This window comes from Pinus tabuliformis, chromosome 1_2 (assembly GCF_031772625.1).
Source record: "Pinus tabuliformis cultivar Carrire ecotype Pingquan chromosome 1_2, CPIR1, whole genome shotgun sequence".
Lineage (NCBI taxonomy): Eukaryota > Viridiplantae > Streptophyta > Pinopsida > Pinales > Pinaceae > Pinus > Pinus tabuliformis.
In genome coordinates this window covers 704,613,313-704,623,634 of record NC_142298.1, presented here as the reverse complement: position 1 = coordinate 704,623,634, position 10,322 = coordinate 704,613,313, and the positions used below count along the sequence as shown (strand labels likewise).

The window sequence follows — 10,322 nt, the reverse complement described above, 5'->3', positions numbered from 1 at the left end:
TGTTGGTTCAGTTGGAAACACAAATTGCAGAGCACCTGTACCACTTCTCTGTCTACCCAGACTCCCTCAAACCCATCTTCTCCATCTCCTAACTTGGTTTCTTGCCTCATGTTGCCATACTGCCCTCATAACCCTACCTTTTGTGCAGCATTACTTCAGTCTTCTTGGAACAAGTCCAGCCATCTACACCTTCTCCTCAACTCTATCCATCAGTCCTTGGGTCATTTCAGGCCCCTACCCTGCCTCCCTATCCATTCATGCACCTTACCTCACTCACCCATCCTCCAAAATCCAATTTTTAAACATCCTGTAGAAAAATTACAGAACATCCTATAGAAATCCTAAACATCCTGTAGAACCCCTGCAGACTTCCTGTAGAAGCTCACGAATGAGGTTTCTTAATAGCCAAACTCTGTGAAACTCTCTGGAAGGGTGTTAGGGACCCCTTAGGCCCTCTTTGTACCATCCCAACCTTTTCCAAGCATTTCTCCTCCTTAATCCACCCCTGCACAATGAAAAGCCAGTTAAAAGCACATGCATGATAATTCTAATAACTTAGTCAAAAATACAAAAAGATGTTTTCTTCAGCTAGAGGAAATGTAGACACATGTATTTTACCTTCATAGAAGTAATGGCATCTCTTTCAGTAGTTTTCATGCTCTCCTTTGTGTCAGTAGGACTAGCTGGTAGAATTAGGGTTTGCTAGGGTTTGCGTTTCTTTTTGGCTTTCAGTTTCTTTCCGCAAGTAGATTAGCTTCCTTTGAGTTAGCTTTCATCCATCAGTTAAAAAGCTTCTTCTAAGAGCTCATCGAGGTTGGCTTAAGCCTCTAGCGGACTTGTGCCAGCTGACCAAGTGACAACTGCGGCAAGAGCTAGTACTTGTGCATACAGCACCGTCGCTTCCAAATTTTTTACGAACTACCGGGTTGATAAAATTAAAGAAGGGAGTTCCAGGAGTTGTAGCATTATTGCTACAATACTGGGGCCCACCATCTTTTTGGCGCCGTTGCCGGGGACGCGTCAGAGTATTGGTGATTGCTGCTTTTCTTCTATTTTCCACTACAACCTTCTGCTATGTAGTTTATTTCATTTCATTTCCGCAAAAGTAGAGTAGACATTTCCCGCTTTCATAGATTAGCATTTCAATTCCGCAATTTCATTTCTGCAAGTATAGACTAGCATTTCATTCCCGCAATTTCATTTGAGCAAAATAGATTAGTCATTTCCTGCTCTCATTTCAATTCCGCATTTTCATTTCAGCAAGATAGTTAGTTACAGTTCAATCTATTTTAGTTTTTGCAGGTACAAGCAGAAAAAAGCAAAAATCAACCAAAAAGATTTCATTTCATGCCTTGTAGGAGTAGAGATAAGTTAGAAAAATGATTGCACAACACCCCCACTGCTTCACACAGCCAACCTTCTCTCTTCTTTGATGGCTGTGATTAAATAACCCTTAGGTGGACAACAAGACATATTTGAAGAACCTCAAGGGAAGAAGAAGAAGAAAACATTCCTCTGGAGCAAATGGCTACAAATAGATCGAATTTGAAAATCGGATCGAAGATTTCAAGAGTGATATGAGGCAGTTTCTTGCCATGCATCTGGATACCTTGTGGATCCAAAAGAAGCAAGAAGAAGCCAAGAGGGCTTTGGCCATTTTTTGTCCTAGGTGCACTAGAAAGCATCCTAGGAACGAATGTCCATTGTACTCCATAGAAGTGTGTTTTGTATGTGAAGAATACCATCCTACAGATCAGTGCCCTTCCTTACCCAGAATCAAAGCTGCATATCAGAGAGCCAAAGGAGCCACTGAATCACTCTATTATATGAACCAAAGGAGGCCACATGAACCTAGATCTTATCAGCAGAAACTGCAAGGGACATCCGAGACCTATTATGACCCCTATCAAGCCACTTTCATGCCTTCTTGGGGTCCCCCTGCTCATCCTTCTTGGTTCACACCTCCTCCTTGTTCCTTCATAGATCCATATTATGCCCAACCAGCTGCTCATTCGTTTCACTCTTATGCTCAGCCACAGCCTCGGTGGAATGCACCTCATCAGGGGTGGAGGCCCCAATACTACACTCCTCCCGCTTCTTTTCCTCCACCACCTGCTCGTCCACAACCATCGCCTCCTGCTCCACCAAGGCAACCCCAAATGCCTGCCCAACCACAACCCCATCCACATCCATCTCAAATATACACCCCCACTCAACTACCCATACCTCCATTTCCAAACCTGCCCAGTGGAGTAGCTCAACACAATTGCAAAGCTGAGGCACAACATGTCCAAATGACTCCTCCTGAGCTCAATGATCTTCACCAAAGCTCAGGAAGAGTGTTACAAAACAGAGATTATATTGACAACATTGAAGGACCAAAGGCAAAAGAAAATTCCAAAGAGGAGATCAAAGAACCATGGGCTGCACTTGATGAAGAGAAGAGATCCGAATCAGAGATCGAGAGAGTTCCCTCATGGTTACCATCAAATCTTCCATGTATTCAAGAGAAAGATCAACAAAAAGAGGAAGATGAGAAAGTCATGTTAGAAGGTGACATGAAACATGATCCATATCAACAAAAGAACCAAGGATATCAGAGCTATATTGAGATATGGTTTCAGACGGTCACTAAGTTGCAGCAGTACTCTCTTCCTCAGCTATGTTTGATCCCTTCAAAATCAAATCATTTGGTCTCTGAGATCTGGATAGCTGTCAAAGCATGCATTTCAAGCCTCCACATCAGTTTATCTCTAATCTCGATGTGCACATGGCTCCATTGGAAGTATTCTTATACTTGAGAACGATTTTGTTTTTCAAGTAGGGTAGGGTAGAAAAAAAAGAAAAAAGAAAAAAATAAAAAAAAATGAGGAAAATAAAAATCTAAGGTGAAAACCTCCTCGGAGGCGCCTTAGATTGGCTCATTGATTGAAAACCTCCATGAGGCGGTCAATGGGTTGGGAAAAAAGAGAAAAAAGAATAAGATCTCTGGGTGAAAACCTCCCTTGGAGGCGCCCAGGGCAGGCAATTAGGGTGAAAACTTCCATGAGGCGCCCTAGTTGTTTTTCAAAAAAAAAAAAGAGAAAAAGAAAAAAAAAATAAATCTAATTTCCATTGAATAATTTCAGGTTGCAGCAATGACATTGCAGGTCAAGAGGATCACTCAAAACAAAGACAAAGGAGTTTTTGTGCCTTCTAGAGGAAGTTCTATATTTCTACAGGAAACATCCTGTAGAACCTTCAAGCGAGCCAGATTCGATTTTGGAAGGGGATCTAAAGCTTGGAATCCATTGGTTATGCCTGCAAGCATCCATGTTCCCATTCCTCACCCTTTTCCATCATCTTTTCCACCTCATTGTGCTTCTACAGGAAGTTCCTGTAGAAATTGTAAGAAGCTAGAAATGGATTTCAAAAAGGTGGTTTGGCGAACATGGTAGCTTCCTCAAGGGTTCAGAAGTCCTCCTGCACTTTTCAAACTCCTCCTCCATCATCTCCATGCCTGCATCACGACCCAAGCTCAGTTTTTCTTACCATGCAACAAAACTGCAAAATGCCTTGAAGCAAAAATACCTAGAACAGAATTTGTTTCTTCCATAACTTGAAAACCATGCATCCATTTGAAAAACCATTTTACGGGGATTGTACAGGGGTGATGGCAACATTCCTGAGCAATTTCAGCCAATTCCGGTGCATGGTTTCCAAGAAATCAGCCTCCATCACCATCAGCCATTTTTTCATTTTCTCCATATCCGTGCATCCGTTTTAAAACTTGTTTCATGGGGAGATGCACATGGGTGATAGTAGCCTACCCAAGAAGTTTCAGCCAATTCCGATGCATGGTTTCCAAGAAATTGATCTCTGAAATCTTCAGCCATTTTCCATTTTTCTCGAAATCTGTGCATCCATTGATCACGATTTTGCTATGGGAGGTGCATCATGATGATAGGAACATGCTCGAAAATTTTCAGATCGATCCGGTTTACCGTTTGGGAGCAATGGCAAAAACAAGTTCTGGTCCTATGAAAATTCAGCAGCAGCAGCTTGAAGGTGCAGATCTGAACATGGAAATGAACTCCTGCAGCTGGGATCCGACCAAAGGACACCTGCACAAGGAAAAAACAACCATAAATCATCATCCAAGCCCTCATGCAACCAAAGAAACTAGTGCATGCAACAATGACTAGCCTCAGCACCTCACAGCAGCCATTTGACTTCAGGTACGTGACTGAAACTCGTTCTTCTATTGCACAAATCTAATTTAAAAACTACATGAATGAATGGAATGGTGGAATTGAGCCACGAATATAGTAGGATTGAGCCGATAGTTCCTTGTCCAATTCTCTATCAATCAGCTAGGAATCATGCAACGTATGTGTTAGACAACTCACGTGAAATTTGAAAAAACACAGACAGTTGTCGATATTTTAAACTCCAGTGCAACTAAGGGTAAGGGATTACAGGCAGATGGCACTGTAGGGGACCAACAGTTTGCATGAGCAACGCACGTCTCTGCCACCTCACCACAAATCACGCAGTAATTAAAGGAATGCTCAGCTGAAGACTCACGTTAATTGCTGATTCATTTACACTTGCAAACCTCTTCGGCTGAATCCTCTGCCTCTAAATTCTGTTAAACTGACGTCCTTCGCCAAGTTTTTCGGCTTGTTCAAAATTCTCCCGCATACCAAGATCGTTCAAAGGCGCAGAGACATCCTACAGAAGTCGGGCACTCTACAGGCGTTTCTACAGGAAGCTGCGCCACAGGAAACCCAGCATACGAAGAAGCTTGGACTGTTCACGTCGAGGGTGGCAATTCTCAGTGAGTGTAAAGCATGAGTATGAACAACCATGGGATAATGTCAAAGCCCATTTGACAACTTGTGATCCAAATACCAAGCATACAGTGTCAAATTCTGAGATTCCCCAAGAAGTTGTAGAAGACAAAGAAGTTATATTCACTTGTGATGTTACTTTCCGGGAGAGCCCTATGAAATGGGCATCACGTTGGGATACTTACCTTCTTATGACAGATGATCAGATCCATTGGTTCTCTATCATCAACTCATTGATGATTGTTTTATTTCTCTCCGGAATGGTTGCAATGATCATGATGCGAACATTGTACCGGGATATCTCAAAATACAACCAATTAGAAACACAGGATGAGGCTCAAGAGGAAACAGGATGGAAGTCGGTCCATGGAGATGTGGTAAGGGCCCCAACCAATGCAAGCTTACTTTGTGTCTATGTGGGAACTGGAGTTCAGTTTTTTTCCATGACACCAGTGACAATGATATTTGCAGTCCTTGGTTTCCTTTCTCCTTCGAACCATGGAGGTTTAATGACAGCTATGCTGCTATTATGGGTGTTTATGGGTTTGTTTGCAGGGTATGCATCGTCACGTCTATATAAGATGTTCAAGGGCACAGAATGGAGGAGGAACACGCTGAAGACAACATTCTTGTTTCCAGGCATTTCCTTTTGCATTGTATTTATTCTCAATGCACTGCTATGGGGAAAAAATCATCTGGTGCAGTTCCTTTCGGGACTATGTTTGCCTTGGTCCTTTTATGGTTTGGAATTTCTGTGCCATTGGTCCTTGTGGGTAGTTACTTTGGCTACAAGAAACCTGCAATTGAAGATCCAGTGAAGACCAATAAAATCCCCAGGCAGATTCCAGAGCAAGCTTGGTATATGCAGCCCATTTTCTCAATACCAATTGGAGGCATGTTGCCTTTTGGAGCTGTATTCATTGAACTGTTCTTCATATTAACTTCAATATGGCTGCATCAGTTCTACTATATATTTGGGTTCCTGTTCATTGTCTTTGTGATCCTCATTGTTACATGTGCAGAGATCACCATTGTCCTGTGCTACTTCGAATTGTGCAGTGAAGATTACAACTGGTGGTGGAGATCTTATTTGACTGCAGGCTCCTCAGCATTTTACTTGTTTCTCTATGCCACATTCTATTTCTTCACCAAGCTGGAGATGACAAAGCTTGTTTCTGGAATTTTATATTTTGGCTACATGACCATCATGTCATACTCATTTTTTGTTTTGACCGGTACAATAGGTTTCTATGCATGCCTTTGGTTTGTACGGACAATATACTCATCAGTGAAGATTGACTGAGGCTCTGCATGCAGCTACCATTTTTCAGAGGGGCCGTTTAAGTTTTGGTTTAGGGGAATGGTGCTTGCTCCTTTTCTGTTGTTTTAGAAGTTTTTGGGCAACATTACAGGAGACACAAATGTTAATGTGCTGCTGTGGGAGTTAACGCTAAAGATGTTGCAGGAACAATGCCGAAAGGGGGCCTCCCAACACAAGCAGAAGGGTCCCTACCAAGTTACCAGGCATCCTCACATCCACTCCCTCCATGAACGCTCATTTTTCAGGGTTCGGACACAATCTGGTCATGGTTCAACCTTCTAGAGGAAGCTACAGGACTTTCTACAGGAAGTTCTGTATTTTTACCAGAAACATCCTGTAGAAGCCTTTGGGCAGGCCAGAATCAATTATGAAGAGGGATTTGAAGCTTGAAGTCTGTTGAGGAGGCATGCAACCACTCTTTTCTTCCACCCTCCACTGGTTTCATCTCCTTTCATATGATTGAATATACTTGCACAATCATACCAAGGCTGAGAATTCTCTAGGAAAAGGAGCAGGCAGTGGGAAGAAGCAGAGAGAAAAGCATGGTTTCATGACCGAGAAGAGGAAATCACTTCAAAAGCTTGGCATGACAGGGAGGCCACCAGGGCCATCAAAGATGAGGAGATAGATTGGTTGCTCAGAGGATGAGCAACACTTTCAGTAGGGGGGTGATGATGAGCCCCAAAAATGGATAATTATATGGGCTCATTCAACCTCCTAATTTGACTTAATCCACCATTCTCATGAGTTTATTGCATGTTTTTGATTATATTTATGCTAATAGAGTGAATTGGGTTAGTCATTATGCCAACAAGTCTAATGTGTGCTTTGTGTAGCCTTTTTGGTCAATTTGGAGACAAAATTGAAGGTTTTAATGAGCACTTGGCAGCCAAATTCGTGGGAGAACAAGGGAGAGGATTTGTAGGAAGGTGTCCCCTTCATTTATGGGCCCTTACCTCGAATTCTCCACCATCAGCTCGGAGTTCAAGGGCCACCAAATCAATTAACACAAGGGCAGCCAAGCAAGTCAAGTAGGACTGTTGTTAACTACAAGTTTTGGGCAGCCGAGTCCCTAAAGTTTAGGAGGACTGTTGGGGTCCTCAATTTGTATAAATAAGAAGGCTTAGGGCCTCATTTTGGTTAGCTAGTAGTTAGTCATTTTTGGGAGCTAGTAGTTAGTCATTTTTGGGAGCTAGTGGTTATTCATTTTGTAGCCAGTAGTTAGTCACTTTATAGTCATTTTGTAGTTCGATTTTTTAGGCAATAGATTAGCTTTGCTTTCAGCTCATTTTCAAGTTCTCCTTGTGGACAGTTTTGATGTAACTCTTCTTTTCTTGCTCAATAAAGATGAATCCAGCTTTGCACCAGCTCTAAATCTCTCTTAGGAGGCTATAGCTCTTGGGGTTGGGCCCATCTCAAGCGCCCAATACCTCCTTTGATTATCTTTATGTGTTTTTGCTGCATTCTTAGAATAAAATCTGCTATTTAGATCTAAATCTTGTTTTGTTATTTAGTTTGTTTTTTTGATGAGTAAAATAGATTTTCATGCTCAGATCTAGTTGATAGGTTTTTAACAGAAAAAGATTCAAGAAAAGGGCCAACAAACATCTGTGGTTTCACCTCTCCCTCAGTGGGATCAGGAGCTGTGACTAGGATGACTTTGCTGCCCACAAAAACACTGACTTTGCTTTGCCATGCAATCATTAGTGTTTGGTTTTCATTTGTAGAAGTTGGTTACATGTTTAGATCTTTGAATGCTTCATTGCATAGTTAATATACATGGTTTCCTTGTAAATAAAGCTGTTGTCCATTCTTGTTACTGTTAGCTAGATCATACTAGGGTAGCATAACTAGATCTTTGTTTTCTTGCATGTCTTTGTTGGTTCAGTTGGAAACACAAATTGCAGAGCACCTGTACCACTTCTCTGTCTACCTAGACTCCCTCAAACCCATCTTCTCCATCTCCTAACTTGGTTTCTTGCCTCACGTTGCCATACTGCCCTCATAACCCTACCTTTTGTGCAGCATTACTTCAGTCTTCTTGGAACAAGTCCAGCCATCTACACCTTCTCCTCAACTCTATCCATCAGTCCTTGGGTCATTTCAGGCCCCTACCCTACCTCCCTATCCATTCATGCACCTTACCTCACTCACCCATCCTCCAAAATCCAATTTTTAAACATCCTGTAGAAAAATTACAGAACATCCTGTAGAAATCCTAAACATCCTGTAGAACCCTTGCAGACTTCCTGTAGAAGCTCACGAATGAGGTTTCTTGATAGACAAACTCTGTGAAACTCTCTGGAAGGGTGTTAGGGACCCCTTAGGCCCTCTCTGTACCATCCCAACCTTTTCCAAGCATTTCTCCTCCTTGATCCACCCCTGCACAATAAAAAGCCAATTAAAAGCACATGCATGATAATTCTAATAACTTAGTCAAAAATACAAAAAGATGTTTTCTTTAGCTAGAGGCAGTGTAGACACATGTATTTTACCTTCATAGAAGTAATGGCATCCCTTTCAGTAGTTTGCATGCTCTCCTTTGTGTCAGTAGGACTAGCTGGTAGAATTAGGGTTTGCTAGGGTTTGCGTTTCTTTTTGGCTTTCAGTTTCTTTCCGCAAGTAGATTAGCTTCCTTTGAGTTAGCTTTCATCCATCAATTAAAAAGCCTCTTCTAAGAGCTCATAGAGGTTGGCTTAAGCCCCTAGCGGACTTGTGCCAGCTGACCAAGTGACAGCTGTGGCAAGAGCTAGTACTTGTGCATACAGCACCGTCGCTTCCAAGTTTGTTACGAACTACCGGGTTGATAAAATTAAAGAAGGGAGTTCCAGGAGTTGTAGCATTATTGCTACAATACTGGGGCCCACCAATGACCATATAAAGAAAGTGATGCTAGTTAGCACCCTGCAGGATTGCGCGCTGACCTGGTATATTAAGTAATCCAACGCTAACCCAAATGCGAGAGTCATGGATATCCAAACAACACTAAATAGAGAATTTATTTGGCCTAAATCTAAAGCGCAGTCAATTGTGGGATTCAAAGAGATCACGATGCTACCAGGCAAGACTCCTTGGGAACTAGATCAAAGGCTGAAATGTATGATTCACGAAGCCAATATGAATCTGACAGATGGACAACATCGCGAGTGGTTTGTAGCTTCACTACTACCACATTTAAGGAGTGTGCTATCGCAGCAGAAGATAACAACTCAGGTAAAGGACTTAGAGATCACTATGAGGCTACATGAGACCTAATACAAGATCCTAATCTGCGAGTTCAATAGATTCACGTGTAGCTGAAGAATATGTGCCTTGAGATGCAAAGCTTGAAGTAGGATAGGATAGTTCAACCAGAAGTGCACGAATATGTATGGTCCATGAAATGCAAGAGTCAAGGTCATGACAAAGACCACTGCCCAGTCTTCAAAAATTACCTTGCGAGAGGAGGACTGATGCCTCTAAGGCTAGAAGCTCAAGAAGGACCTAGTGTGGCGCTTGCTTTGTGGTGCGCGATCTACCAAATAGCTGGAAAACATGCCACAGATAACTGCCAGTTGTTAGAGAAGTATACGCAAACTTCACAACAGTTGTTCTGCAACTTTTGTAGGTCAATGGGACATGACGAGTGTACTTGTAGAATATATGAATTGATGATGGATAGAACTCCCACCTATAGGGTTCAGGCCGAAACGCAACCCCTTGACCAAAATGCAGGAATGGCACGGACAAAATTTCAGGGGCACGGACGAGGCCGAGATGGAGGAGGACCTGGTAGAGGTCGTAGACAGTTGATTTTCTACAATTGCAGAGGGCCAAGACACTATGTGCCCATCATGCAAGTATTGCACATTGTTTGATCATGAGACAGAAGGTTGTCCTACACTGATAGCTAGAATCCATGACAAAGGAGCGCTACCACCTCCCTCGACTTAGAACTTGCAGATGATGAGGTCTGAGCCCCGTGAGGAAGATCCAAATGTAAATATTGTGCTCCAAAGCGGAATCGTGACAGGAGATGCAAGGGGAAACAATGAGAAGACAGTACCTGGGTTCGCAAAGCCCTGGCGAAAGAAGCTGAGTTTGATTTGGAGCGCGTTCAGGAAACCTTCATGGAAGCTAAGAAAAGCTTCATTGAGGCCTTCATGTTAGGAAGCAAAGATAAACTGGAG

General features: G+C 42.5%; 1 pseudogene; it reads left to right on the top strand.

Moving 5' to 3' along the window:
• Positions 1-4,824: 4,824 nt before the first annotated feature.
• On the top strand, positions 4,825-6,147 carry LOC149207682 (transmembrane 9 superfamily member 7 pseudogene; annotated as a pseudogene).
• The last annotated feature ends 4,175 nt before the right edge of the window (positions 6,148-10,322 follow it).